This window comes from Pinus tabuliformis, chromosome 2_1, assembly GCF_031772625.1.
Source record: "Pinus tabuliformis cultivar Carrire ecotype Pingquan chromosome 2_1, CPIR1, whole genome shotgun sequence".
NCBI classification, from domain to species: Eukaryota; Viridiplantae; Streptophyta; class Pinopsida; order Pinales; family Pinaceae; genus Pinus; species Pinus tabuliformis.
Genome location: NC_142299.1, coordinates 791,557,783 through 791,571,370, shown reverse-complemented (window position 1 = coordinate 791,571,370; position 13,588 = coordinate 791,557,783).

Sequence of the window (13,588 nt, the reverse complement as noted above, 5' to 3'; positions counted from 1 at the left end):
TTTTCACTTTGTTGTTCCTTTTAGGAAGCAACAACATTCTCACTGACTTGTTGTTCCTTTTTCAAGGAACAACACCTCTGCATTTTGTTGTTCCTTTTCGAAGGAACAACAATTTCACTGTTTTGCTGTTCCTTTTTCCAAAGGGACAACACTTGCATTTTTCTGTTATTCCTTTTTCCGAAGGAACAGCACTGTCGTTTTTGTTGTTTCTTTTTTGAAGGAACAACGTGTGTGTGCACTTTTGTTTTTCTGCTATACCATTTCTGAATGAACAACACTTTCGTTTTGCTATTCCTTTTCCGAAGGAACAACACTTTTGTTTTTTGTTGTTCCTTTTTATGAAGGAACAACACTTTTGTTTTGCTGTTCCTTTTTCAGAAGGAACAACACTTTTTTTTGCTGTTCCTTTTTCCAAAGGAACAACACTTTTGTTTTGTTGTTCCTTTTCCGAAGGAACAACACTTTTGTTTTTCTGCTGTTCCTTTTTCCGAAGGAACAACACTTTCATTTTTGCTATTCCTTTTCCAAAGGAACAACACTTTTGGTTTTTGTTGTTCATTTTTCCGAAGGAACAACACTTGCATTTTCTATTGTTCCTTTTTCGAAGGAACAACACTTGCATTCTTTGTTGTTCCTTTTTTAAAGGACAACATTTTCGTATTCCTTTCACCTATGCTAGTTCTCCTTGTTGTTCTAATTAAAGGATAGCTACTGTTCCTCTCAATATACAACAATTTCGAGTCTTTTTTTGTGATTTGGAGCACAACTCTACACTTATGCAATGGATACAAAAGTAGAGCATACTGAAATCAAGAAAATTACATAAAATCGCTATTTTTTTTTTGAAATTGCTTTGAATTGATAGCAGAAAAGAGGAAAGGAAATAACTATTCATCACTTTGCTGTCATTATTCTACTAATACTGATATGATTGGTTATCTTTATCATGGTGGTTCTTTTTAAATTCCCATAATATTCTTTGATCATTATTAAAGGAATAAGAACAAAGGGTATATTTTTCTATTGAGATGTTAAGAAATCTTCCACCATTCCTACTCTTAAAGAGTGCTAAACCACCCTTTGTGTACAAATAAGAAAGTACTTTATAAAGAGAAAAAAGAGAAAAATGTTTATATGATTTACTAATATGGGTTTTCAAATGATGGATAAGGGGTCTCATCAAGAGCCAACCTACCATGATCATAAGGAAGAAAGTGAAGTGGCATTCCCACTATGGCCACCACACCAGGGATATGATCCAAGAGACACATCAAGAAAAAATAAACAGTACTTGGAGTAGGAGGTCTCATCACAAGCCGGCCTGCCCACCTTTCACTCCTTCCTGGTGAATGGCATTATGGTTTATCTGGTTACCAAGACACCATAATGGCCTCCACTTTGACATTGCACAGCACTTCCTAAGCATACATAAAGGATCATGGTTCCATGGGTGAAAGAAACAACTTTGTCAAGGTTATGGACACCTGTGGGCAACATGGCTCTGTTGATTGTATTGAAGTCACATTCCTTATACACCAATAGCAATTATCAAGACCCTTCTTTGTCTTATACCTTTGTAATAGGTCAAATGAGATTATGTATATAACTCCCCCGAACCTTTAAACGCATGAAAATCTATTACAACCAATCATGATGGAAAAAGCTGATAATGACCGCATCAGAGTTTTTGTGTACATCAGCTGTCCTATCCTCCCAGCCTCGCATCATATCACGACATTCTCTTATTTATTAAGAGATTCTATTATACACCTCGATTTCGGTAACCTGCTCCTTTTGTAAACATGGCATCTTGTATACGTTGTTCCTTTATGACTCTGTACCGTGGCAGTTCGGCACACCGCTCCCTCAATTCACGGCCGAGGACGGCCTATCACATTGCAGGGGGGAAGCAGGTGACCTCATAATTTGATGGTATACGTGTCAGACTATTATTCGAAAAATTTTCACTTGGGAATAGCAAGGCTTAATGGTATATTGTTTTCCAATTTGCATGGCTTGTTGTTCCTAAGCTATTTCCGTATTATGCTCTGCAACAATTAGTAAGTGACTCGAGAATTTGAACAAGCTTGTTGTTTCATTATTTTCTCTATATTTTCTAATAGTTTGAACAACCTGCTGTTCCATTGCCATCTCTACATTTTTACAGTGTGCTAAAGCATGGGAGGAAGATCAATTCGGAGAGAACCACAGGTATTGACAGTTTCTGATGCTGCACGGGAAATCCTAACAAGGGCAAGATGGATAGTTTATCTCAATTGTTTACAAGAATCCAATGAGACCGTAGCAATAGAATTCTTGCAGAACTTGCAAGAATATCACTCCATGGTAAGAGGGAGACACATAGCAGTCACCGATGACATAATTGTAGAGGTCTTGGGACTACTAGCCACTGGACCTGTGTGGACTCTAAAGAAGGAGAGACTGCAAAAAATCATAAAAATCTTCCAAGATGAAGGCCAGAACCTGACTGTAAGAGGAAAGGGAGTTCTACCAGTAGCATTAGGAGAGCCATGGGCAAAATTGGCAAGATTCATCTAGAGCTACATCACCTGTGAATGTAGGAAAGATGTGGTAAGACCATGCCACCTTAAACTTTTAGTCGTATTAAAATAGAAATGCTTGATGAATTTGTCTCCATTTTTAAATATTTTACTACGTGATGTTGCCCGATATATGAAAAAATCATGACACGTAGAATTGGTAGTAAGTCACCATGGGCTGATACGACTAATAGTTAGCTACAGTCTTGCTCAGAAATAGAGCAGTTGGGAAGAACTAATTGTCACAATAGATGGGGGACTGGCTCTGCCAGCCCCAAAACGAAAACATGTTACCAGTACACCGAATAGACCATTGAAACAGAGGAATTTAGTTAGATTGGCATGGATCAGAGGGAGGCTGGAAAATTCCCAAGGGAATACCAATCAACCGTTGGATATAGATGATTCAGGGGATAAGCAAACCCCACAATTGGAAGGAGAGGAGAATGAGAAAGAGTTGGACGAAAATGAGGAAGGAGAAATAGAGGAAGAGACTGAGTAGTCTGGGCAGGCAGAGGATGCGACAGAGCAACGCGAAGAAAGCCCATTACAAAATCCATTGCAGGAGGATGAATTATCCCAAATTATGGCCAATATGGGCGAATACGCACAACCTCTCAGCCCACTAAACCTCCACATCGAAGAAGAACTGAAGGAGCATTCTGCTCGTGACAAAGATGCATCCAAAGAATTGTGCATCGAAGAAGAAGTAGAAGAGAATAACTCCGTTCATGATGAAAGTATATCTGGAGAGAAAAGTGATGAAGATACGGACGAGGAACAATCTGTTCCCAGCCAGACTACACCAGAAGAATTTCATGGAGGAGAAGGGGTGGAAGAAGAAGTCACCCAAGAAATAATAGTACAAGCTAGGGGTTTTACTCCTGAACAACCCGATCAGAACAACGAAGAAGCACCCCAAGAAGAGAACCAGGAAATTGGCCAAGACAACAGTCCAGGCCCGAGTAAATAAACAGCTTTGCTTTCTAAGAAAACATATGAAATTAAAATATTACGAAAAGAATAGCAAAGAATGCTAAATGTGATAGCACGACTTCGACAACAAATCAGGGTTTTGAAAATGGGAAAGAGAGAAAAAAGCACCTCCGGGGTAAGACATGCAACCACTCCGACAAAACCCCTCAAGAAAAAGATTAGGAGGACTCACATCCAGCCTGTCGTTCAAAACCAAAAGGAACAACATTCAGTTGTTGCCCATGTTGAAGTACAAATAGATGATATATCGGCCTGTGACAAAGATGTTCAGACAAAGACACAGTCCTATGAAGGAATGCGAACCATAAACATGAGACGATTCAATAAGAAGATTCAATTAAACCTTTCACTTACAACTACCATGTGGGACAACGATCTGAGGATAGTAACTCTGCAAAAGGACTTGGTGAAAACCCAGCAAATAGTAGAGAAACTGACAGAACAGACTGTCTCTCAAGAAAAGTATGAAAAATTACAGCAGCAGCTGAGGAATGTCAACTTATCCGAAAGCCAAGCCTTTGAAGGATGGCGAAAGGAAGAAGAAAGGGTCCAAAAGGTAACTCATAGACTGGATGTAGTCATCAAACAAATGGATACCTTATGCTCTTTGTATACTGACATCCTAGCGTGTAGAGCACCTGCTAGGAATTATGCCTTGTTTTTAATGGAACGATATTTGAAATTGAAAATTAAAGCTGTCAAAGCAGGAGACCTGATAGAAATAAATACTATTGATGATTTCATAAATTTTTGTAAGAACTATGGGGTGAAGATTCAAAGATTATTATGTGAATTCTATCTGCATAATCTTGTGTTAGATCAAGAAACAGAGCAGAACCTCGTTGCTTTCATTGGGGATATCCAACTACAGGCATTCATTTCTTTTGGTGTTAATCAAATAAAATGGCTTAAAGCCTATAATGCCTTTCAAAGACAAGAAAATGGATTAGAATTATGGGTGCGAGCTGAGCCTAGAGACCCATTATAGTTGTGGAATAGACATAGGAACCTCATGAGGACTCTGGCGTGATTGCGGCATTAGGACCTATTCATATAGCAATCAATTGGCAAGGGATAGAATATTTCTTTACCATTAAGGACCTTGCCATTGCAGCTGCCAAATTTCGATATCAGATTTCTAATCCAAACATTCAACTCAGGGAACCGTTTAACTATGAGAACTTTAAGCTAGTTGTTGATCGCTTGGGTCTTTATGGTGACCTTATTTTGAGAGAAGGACCATCTTGGTTAGGCTGTAGGTTCCACAGTCCGGTTATTTGGCACCCTGCACCTGGATACCAAGACTTGTATGAAATGCGTGAGGGTCAGACAAGACATCTTTTTGAACACCTAGCTAGGCATCATGGCTGTAGACCACCTCATGAGATCTCGTCTTCAGCCTACTCTCTCACTGCCTTACATGTCCACTACAGTGTTTTCATGAGGGCATGAAAAAGGGTAAGAAAGGGGGTGTGTTGAGTACTGAAGAAGGTATGTTATTATCGTTTATTTTGTCATCTTTTCTTTAAAATTCATGGCCTCTTTGCATCATGAACTAGGTAGATAATAAGAAATTATGACAAAATTTATGGGATTTGTATGCAACGCAAAATAACTAATAATTGCCTTTTCTTATGTAGGAAAAGGAGAAAATGAAAGATTGTCATCCCAAAGGAAAAGACAGGACAAAGTTATCTGCATGCAAACAAGGCGATCCAAATTGGAGCATATCAGCTAGGAAAGGGAAAAGGAGATATCAAAGCGATGCAAGAGAACAAGAGGATAACTGAGAATTAACAGTTTGGTGAATCCCTTAGGATCCTTTGATCCTGAGGGATCGCTATCTTAACGATTTTTGTATCTTTGATATCTCTGCTCGACTGTTATAAGAAGGGGCAACACTCCTAGCCCGGGGGACGACTTGTTGTTATTTTTATGTAATTCTCCTTTGTATTGGAAAACTTTTATCATATACTCTCATTGAGGAGAGATCCACTGTAACTCTGTTTTGATGTTTCAATATAAATCTGGTCTAATTCTGGAATAATCTCAAGCAATGTGTCTCTAGAGGCTAAGGGCCCAGCCTTGGTGGAACACTTGCTCCTATACCATTATTTCTAATTCGTGTGTGGTTTTCATTATTAGCTCTGTTCGGTAATCTGATGTGTTTTTCTATTTTACATCACGGTTCTGTTATATTTTGTTTATGCTCAACTAAGTAATGTTTTTCTCTATAATAGGAATGTTGTGTTACTCATTCTGACTTTGTAACGCATTTCTATTCCTTTAACCATTGATATAACATTGTTGTTCCTTACAGAATGCTATTGATGTTCAATTACCAAGTAACCATGCTGTAACATTCATAAGTTGGTATTAATGTATTTATCTACGGTTTACATTTAATCACGATTTTTTTTCAACTGGCATTGCTTTTCCATTACAAATTACAATCGTTATTCTTTATAACTGAGATTTATACTTGTTGTATCAAAGTTAGATTACTGTTTCTTATAAATATTAAGCGTGTCGTGTGTGATATTTGTTTTGGTTCATTGTACATTTATATTTGACTCTAGTTGTTGTTCCATATTTCATCTCTGTTCGTTGCCATTCCATTTCTGTTGTTGTCTGATTTATCTTTAGAGTAAATATTGTTATCTAATTCTTGTAGGATACAATCGCTGCATTTATTTCCGTAGACTAAGTTTTTGTTGTTGAATCTTGTTCATAATACTAGTTGTTATTTCATTTCCTGTCATTTGCATTATCATTGCTTTGGTGTACAGAACGATCTGAGACTGTAGTGAGCACTGAAATTTGTTGTCTAGTTCCTAGATTGATGATCTTTTCCTTTATTTTCTTTAATTACATCAGTTTACAAAGGGATGAGTTACCATTATTGTACCCTTGACTGATAAATTGCTATAGTTTTCTGAGTGCATGAATTGAGTTTTAAAGGTTCTTTTCTATAAGTAGATCTTATTTCAGGCATCCATTTATGCTTATTTAGAGCACTATACTACTAGCATTACTTTGACAAATGACCGCCTCAAACTAAGTACACGCTTTGAGATAACAAATCGCTCCTGGATTGAAAAGTTAATGTAGGGTAAATAGAGGTGAAAAAGACCCTTTTTACAGCTTCACACATGCCACACATGATAGGAAACATTTTCATGATTATGTTCAAGGAGATTTTGGATAGGTTCATTTGGGTGATGATAAACCCTGTAAAATCATTGGAATGGGTAAAGTTTTTAAAATAGTTGTTGGCATTATGGCTAAAGTGTTGTCCTTGATGGCAACTCATACAGGTGATGGATCACTGTACAATAGGTCAGTAGCAGATATTGATGATTAGCTCCCAAATAATGAAGAAAACAAGAGGTACGTAGGTACACCATACAAAAGCTGTGGACACGCATGCATGTCATAGATAAGGTGCGTACATATCCGCAGGTACACCATGTAAAAGGTGCGGACCCCAGTTCACTCACTTCAAGGTAGAGAAGCGTGCTCACGTGGGGTTTCTTATGTTTGGCCCGTGGTATTTAGCCCGCCGTTCTTAATTGTATGATTTTGGCCCATGGTATAGGATCTAATTTAGCCCCGGTTTGGATCCCTTGTTTTGGTTATCTATGGTATTGATCCATGATTTTAGGAAGAGCTTGCCTATATAAAGCAAAGGAGATCATTTGGCTAGATACTTGTGAAATTAGAAGATCTTAAGAGAAGCTAGATCTGAAATTCTTGTAATCGGTTTGTGAGAGAGAGTTGAATCAATATCAAGGAGAAACATGAGAATTACAAGTCTGATCTACTAATGGGTTGATATCTCCTCAGCGCATGTTCAGATCTGTAGATCTGACAGTCTGGGTTATTCTTGAAGTCTTGAAATTATCTATACCTGCAGGTATGCAAGTACAGTGAAAGAAAAGTGCAGAGATACGAAGGTGCAGAAGCACTGCAGGTGCGCAGATACGCAGGCCCAGAAGAGCTGCAGATGCGGAGGTGCGCAGGCAGTTCATTGGACACAGAGCGCAGGTACGCAGGAAGTCCGTGAGGCATAGTGCGTGGGTATGCAGGAACGCAGTTGGAAATAGTGCGGATGTACGCAGGTGGTCTATGGGTGAAGCTGCGGAATTTTCATGAAACCTATTTAGCTGCCCCTGTTTATTATTGTTGTGTTCTAGGTTTTGAAGTGATGTCTGGTATTATGTTCTGATAACAACAGTGATTGAGTGAATGATTATGATTAGCTTCAGTATTGATAGATGAATGGATCAGGTTCATAATGACTTATCCTTATATGATCTGGTGGACTAGATCTGGTTGATAACTCTCATTGTATATGTATTGATTGGGTGATTCAGAAGGTTGTTTGATTATGAGCTTCAATGTTGTTGTTGGGTCCAGTATGAAAATTGGATGAAATGTGGCCTTTCAGATTATTTGTTGTGCTTCAGTGTATCCAGTCTGAAAATTGATGAAACGTGGTACCTGGAGGAGAGAATATTGTAGGCCAGCACCTACGTACTAGTATCTAAGCTAGTACAAGATCTAAAGGAAATCTTTGGAGCATTGTAGCAGGTAGCAGCCTATGTACTAGTAAATGGATCGGCTAGTACAAGAGCAAAGGGGGTTGTAGCTCCCGTATTGGTATAAGACTGCACCAGTACAAAATATTGTAAAAGGATTTTCTTATTAAGAAGAAGATTGAGATGACTTGCAGCAGGTGGTTTTCTCCCGCATTGGGTTTCCACCTTATATCATGGTGTTCATGTGTGTGCCTTATGTGTGATGATATATTATATGTTACTGCATCTGTTAACTGATAATATGGTTGATAATGTTCTAATGCACTCATTGAAGATCAATTAACTTAATCATAAGAAGTTGTGGAAGTAGCATATATGAATCTGATTATGGAAATGAAAAAGTTTTATTAATGTGATAATACTGATTCACCCCCCCCCCCTCAGTATCATTTCCAAAAATTGGTATCAGAGCAGGTCCTTTGATAGAAGCTTGATCGCTTGAAGGAGACCCGTGGAACAATGGGAAAGAAGCTTAAGAAGAAAGCACCTAAGAAAAAGAAGGCATCTCAGAAGAACTATGATAGTGGGAGAATCGATTGGGGATTAGGTATAAGAAGCTCTTCAGATTCAGAATCAGATTCAGAATCATTATCAGGTATGAATATATTATCCTCTGATGTTCCAGCTATCTTTCCTTTTGGAAGAGATGAAAGTGATAGCGAAACTACTGAATTTGCTCTTATGGGTGAACAAGAAAGATATCAAATAGAGGTAGAATTTAAAAGGCTGACAGACAAAATTAGAGATCAACAAGATCTATTGAACAAAAGGGAATGTGACTTCAAAGAAGAAGCTACCAAACTAAAGGCCCAATTAGAAGAAGGAAAGAAGGTAAGAAAACTACTCAAGGACAAGGAAGACCAATGTCAAAAATTGCAACATGAAGTGACATCATTAAGAAAAGAAGTCAACGAAAGAAGCACAACCATCAAGAAACTCAAAGATAGATCCAGCTACTATGAAAATCTTGAAGCTACAATCCTCTCACTAAAAGGAGATCTTGAAGAATCAAAGAAGCATAATGAAGATCTACATCAAGCAATTGAAACACAAGATAATGAAGTCATCAGCTTAAAATCTCAGCTGGAATGTGCATTCAGAATTCGTCAAATGCAGCAGGATCTGAATGAAGAACAAGAAAAGGAGATTCTCAAACTAAGTGAACAAATGGAGGAAGGAAGGAAAGCTGAAGAAGATTTGAAAAAGCAATCTCTTGAAAAGGAAGAACAACTTCAGGTTGAGGTAAATATCTTGAAAGGTAAATTAGAAGAAAAGGATAAGCTTTTACGATTTCAAGATAGTTCTAAAGTCTTGGATGATATTCTTAGTAGTCAAAGGTCTCCTGCTATAAAGACTGGTCTTGGTTTCCATGAATCTGTTGAAGGTGAATCTAGTTCACAAGGTGAGGCAAGGAACTCTAAAGAGAAATCTAAAGTGATCAACGAAGAAATGAAAGATCAATCTCATCATCAACCAAGGAAAGAGATTCCTCAAAGAAAATCCTTTACTCCTCCTATGAATAATATTGAATGTTATGTATGTCATAATCTTGGACATGTTGCAGCTAGATGTAGAAGAAGAAGGGTTCAAGACCATTATGCAGAAAGATCATCACATTCAAGGTACTTTAATGGATATTGCTTTACTTGCAATATGTATGGTCATAAAGCTGCTGACTGTTACAGGAGGAATATGAAACATGTAAGATGTTATGCATGTAACAAGCTTGGACATATAGCAAAGGAATGCAGGAACAAAGCACGAACATCACACCAAAAGGAGAAAACATCATCACGCTTGAAGATATGGAGGAAAAAGGAAGTTCAGTCAGAAAGTGGCGGCACAGCACAAGATACAGACATACCAGAATCAGAGGGAGCTTAAAGTACAAAACTTCAGTGTCATGAATCTCATATGCAAACTCCATAAAGGGAAGTCGCGTATATACACGAGTTGGATACTGCACAATCGCGTATATGATTGTTTGAAGAAAGGCAGTAGGGAAAGTGAAGTTGGAAGTGAATCTATGAAGTGTGATCTCTCGAGCACAAGATCAGATCTGGGAATCTGACTGTCAATAGCATAGAGGAGGACTATTTAATTAGGTTTTAATTAGAGGTATGCAGACCATTCATTGCGAAAGTGCGGGCATACGCAGTAGAGCAGAAGTTTCTATGCGGAGGAACGCAGGTGATACACAGTGAAAGTGTGAGGATACGCAGCGAAGGCACAGTCCCAGTGCGGAGGTACACGGCATGACAGAGGTTCAGGTGCGGAGGCACAGTGAAAGTACGCGGGGCTACAGAAGCCGCAGGTGCATAGATACACGGCGTGATAGCATCTGAGGGTGCATGGCCACAGTAGAGGTACGCGGCGCAATTGAAGAAACAGGTGCGTAGGTACGCACTGTAGTAGAGGGCTTTCTGCGGGAATACGCAGAAACACAGAAAGACAAGTGTGTGGATACGCAGAGGAGTGGAAGGTGAAGTGCGGAGCCACGCAGGCCATATAATGAGAAACTGCGTATCTGTCTTAAGGCATTTATTGGCTGACTTTTCTTACTGATAAGATCTGACAGATGGCACAAGTTTAGGGGGAGCATATGCTCTTAATGCATTGTTGGCATTATGGTCCTTGGTGATGATGTTTATGATTCATCTTGCTATGGTTATGAGTTGTTCACATGGTTCTTGGATCGGATTTGTGGTTGATTCTCTAAAGGTGCTTGCATGGAGTCTTTATTGTTCTTGGCACATATATGGATGAGGATTGTTGGCTGGATTCATGGTTGACTATTCAAAGTTGCATTAATGCAGATATACTCCCAATTGATGATACTTGGTTCATGCAGATCTGGATGGCTATGGTGTTTCTCACATATGTTAGAATGAGAATGAGTTGATGCGGACATACCTTGATGATTCTTGCACTAATACAAGTTGCTGGTGACAGATGTTATGGAGCAGATCATTCAATGTTGTTGCTGATGTTTATCATGATGTTTTTCATGTATAGCATTCGATGTAAAAGTCATATCAAGTCTCATGATGTATTAGTGTATCTATTGTAGTCATCTCTTCAGGTCATGTAACGACCTATGTTTCCCCACTATGCCTGGGATGAAGATGTAATGTATTTAGTTCCTGATGTATCCCCACTTGGTTGGGTGATGGATGTATGTATTGAGTCTTTTTGTGATAGGAAGGTCATTTATGATATATAGAGTCATGTTCTTCTTGTAGAACATCTTTTTGCAGACCTTGCTTACAGTCAGGGGGAGCTTGAGCATGAACAACACTATATAGCAGAGCAGACATTTCAGCTTGTTCTCAGAAAGAGCATTATCAGATTGGTGCACCATCGCATATACAAAGGGGGAGCTCATTCAGAGACTTCAGCAGATCTGGTTTATAGTCAAGGGGAGCATGTTCTTAGGGGGAGCAAAACCCTTTTCCCTTGATGTCAAAGGGGGAGAGTGATTTGGTGTTGTTGCCATCAAGTTCAAAGGGGGAGATTGTTGGCATTATGATGCATGTGTTGTACTTGATGGAAACCCTCTCATAGAAGATCATCTCACTTGTATACATTCAGATGAATCCACAGAAGAGATATCAGATATGACAGAATACATGAATGTAGGACAATTCAAAGGGATCAGATGACAATTCACAGGTAAGCTTTGCCATCAAGTCCAAAGGGGGAGATTGTTGGCATTATGGCTAAAGTGTTGTCCTTGATGGCAACTCATACAGGTGATGGATCACTGTACAACAGGTCAGTAGCAGAGATTGATGATTAGCTCTCAAATAATGAAGAAAACAAGAGGTACACAGGTACACCATACAAAAGTTGCGGACATGCAGGCATGTCATAGATAAGGTGCGTACATATCCACAGGTACACCATGTAAAAGGTGCGGACCCCAGTTCACTCACTTCAAGGCAGAGAAGCGCGCTCATGTGGGGTTTCTTATGTTTGGCCCGTGGTATTTAGCCCGCCGTTCTTAATTCTATGGTTTTGGCCCGTGGTATAGGATCTAATTTAGCCCCGGTTTGGATCCCTTGTTTTGGTTATCTATGGTATTGATCCATGATATTAGGAATAGCTTGCCTATATAAAGCAAAGGAGATCATTTGGCTAGATACTTGTGAAATTAGAAGATCTTAAGAGAAGCTAGATCTGAAATTCTCGTAATCGGTTTGTGAGAGAGAGTTGAATCAATATCAAGGAGAAACATGAGAATTACAAGTCGGATCTACTAATGGGTTGATATCTCCTCGGCGCATGTTCAGATCTGTAGATCTGACAGTCTGGGTTATTCTTGAAGTCTTGAAATTATCTATACCTGCAGGTATGCAAGTACAGTGAAAGAAAAGTGCGGAGATACGCAGGCGTAGAAGCGCTGCAGGTGCATAGATACGCAGGCCCAGAAGCGCTGCAGATGCGGAGGTGCGCAGGCAGTTCATTGGACACAGAGCGCAGGTACGCAGGAAGTCCGTGAGGCACAGTGCGTGGGTATGCAGGAACGCAGTTGGAAATAGTGCGGATGTACGCAGGTGGTCTATGGGTGAAGCTGCGGACTTTTCATGAAATCTATTTAGCTGCCCCTGTTTATTATTGTTGTGTTCTAGGTTTTGAAGTGATGTCTGGTATTATGTTCTGATAACAGCAGTGATTGAGTGAATGATTATGATTAGCTTCAGTATTGATAGATGAATGGATCAAGTTCATAATGACTTATCCTTATATGATCTGGTGGACTAGATCTGGTTGATAACTCTCATTGTATATGTATTGATTGGGTGATTCAAAAGGTTGTTTGATTATGAGCTTCAATGTTGTTGTTGGGTCCAGTATGAAAATTGGATGAAATGTGGCCTTTCAGATTATGTGTTGTGCTTCAGTGTATCCAGTCTGAAAATTGATGAAACGTGGTACCTGGAGGAGAGAAGATTGTAGGCCAGCACCTACGTACTAGTATCTAAGCTAGTACAAGAGCTAAAGGAAATCTTTGGAGCATTGTAGCAAGTAGCAGCCTGTGTACTAGTAAATGGATCGGCTAGTACAAGAGCAAAGGGGGTTGTAGCTCCCGTACTGGTATAAGACTGCACCAGTACAAAATATTGTAAAAGGATTTTCTTATTAAGAAGAAGATTGAGATGACTTGCAGCAGGTGGTTTTCTCCCGCATTGGGTTTCCACCTTATATCATGGTGTTCATGTGTGTGCCTTATGTGTGATGATCTATTCTATGTTACTGCATCTATTAACTGATAATATGGTTGATAATGTTCTAATGCACTCATTGAAGATCAATTAACTTAATCATAAGAAGTTGTGGAAGTAGCATATATGAATCTGATTATGGAAATGAAAAAGTTTTATTAATGTGATAATACTGATTCACCCCCCCCCCCCCCCTCTCAGTATT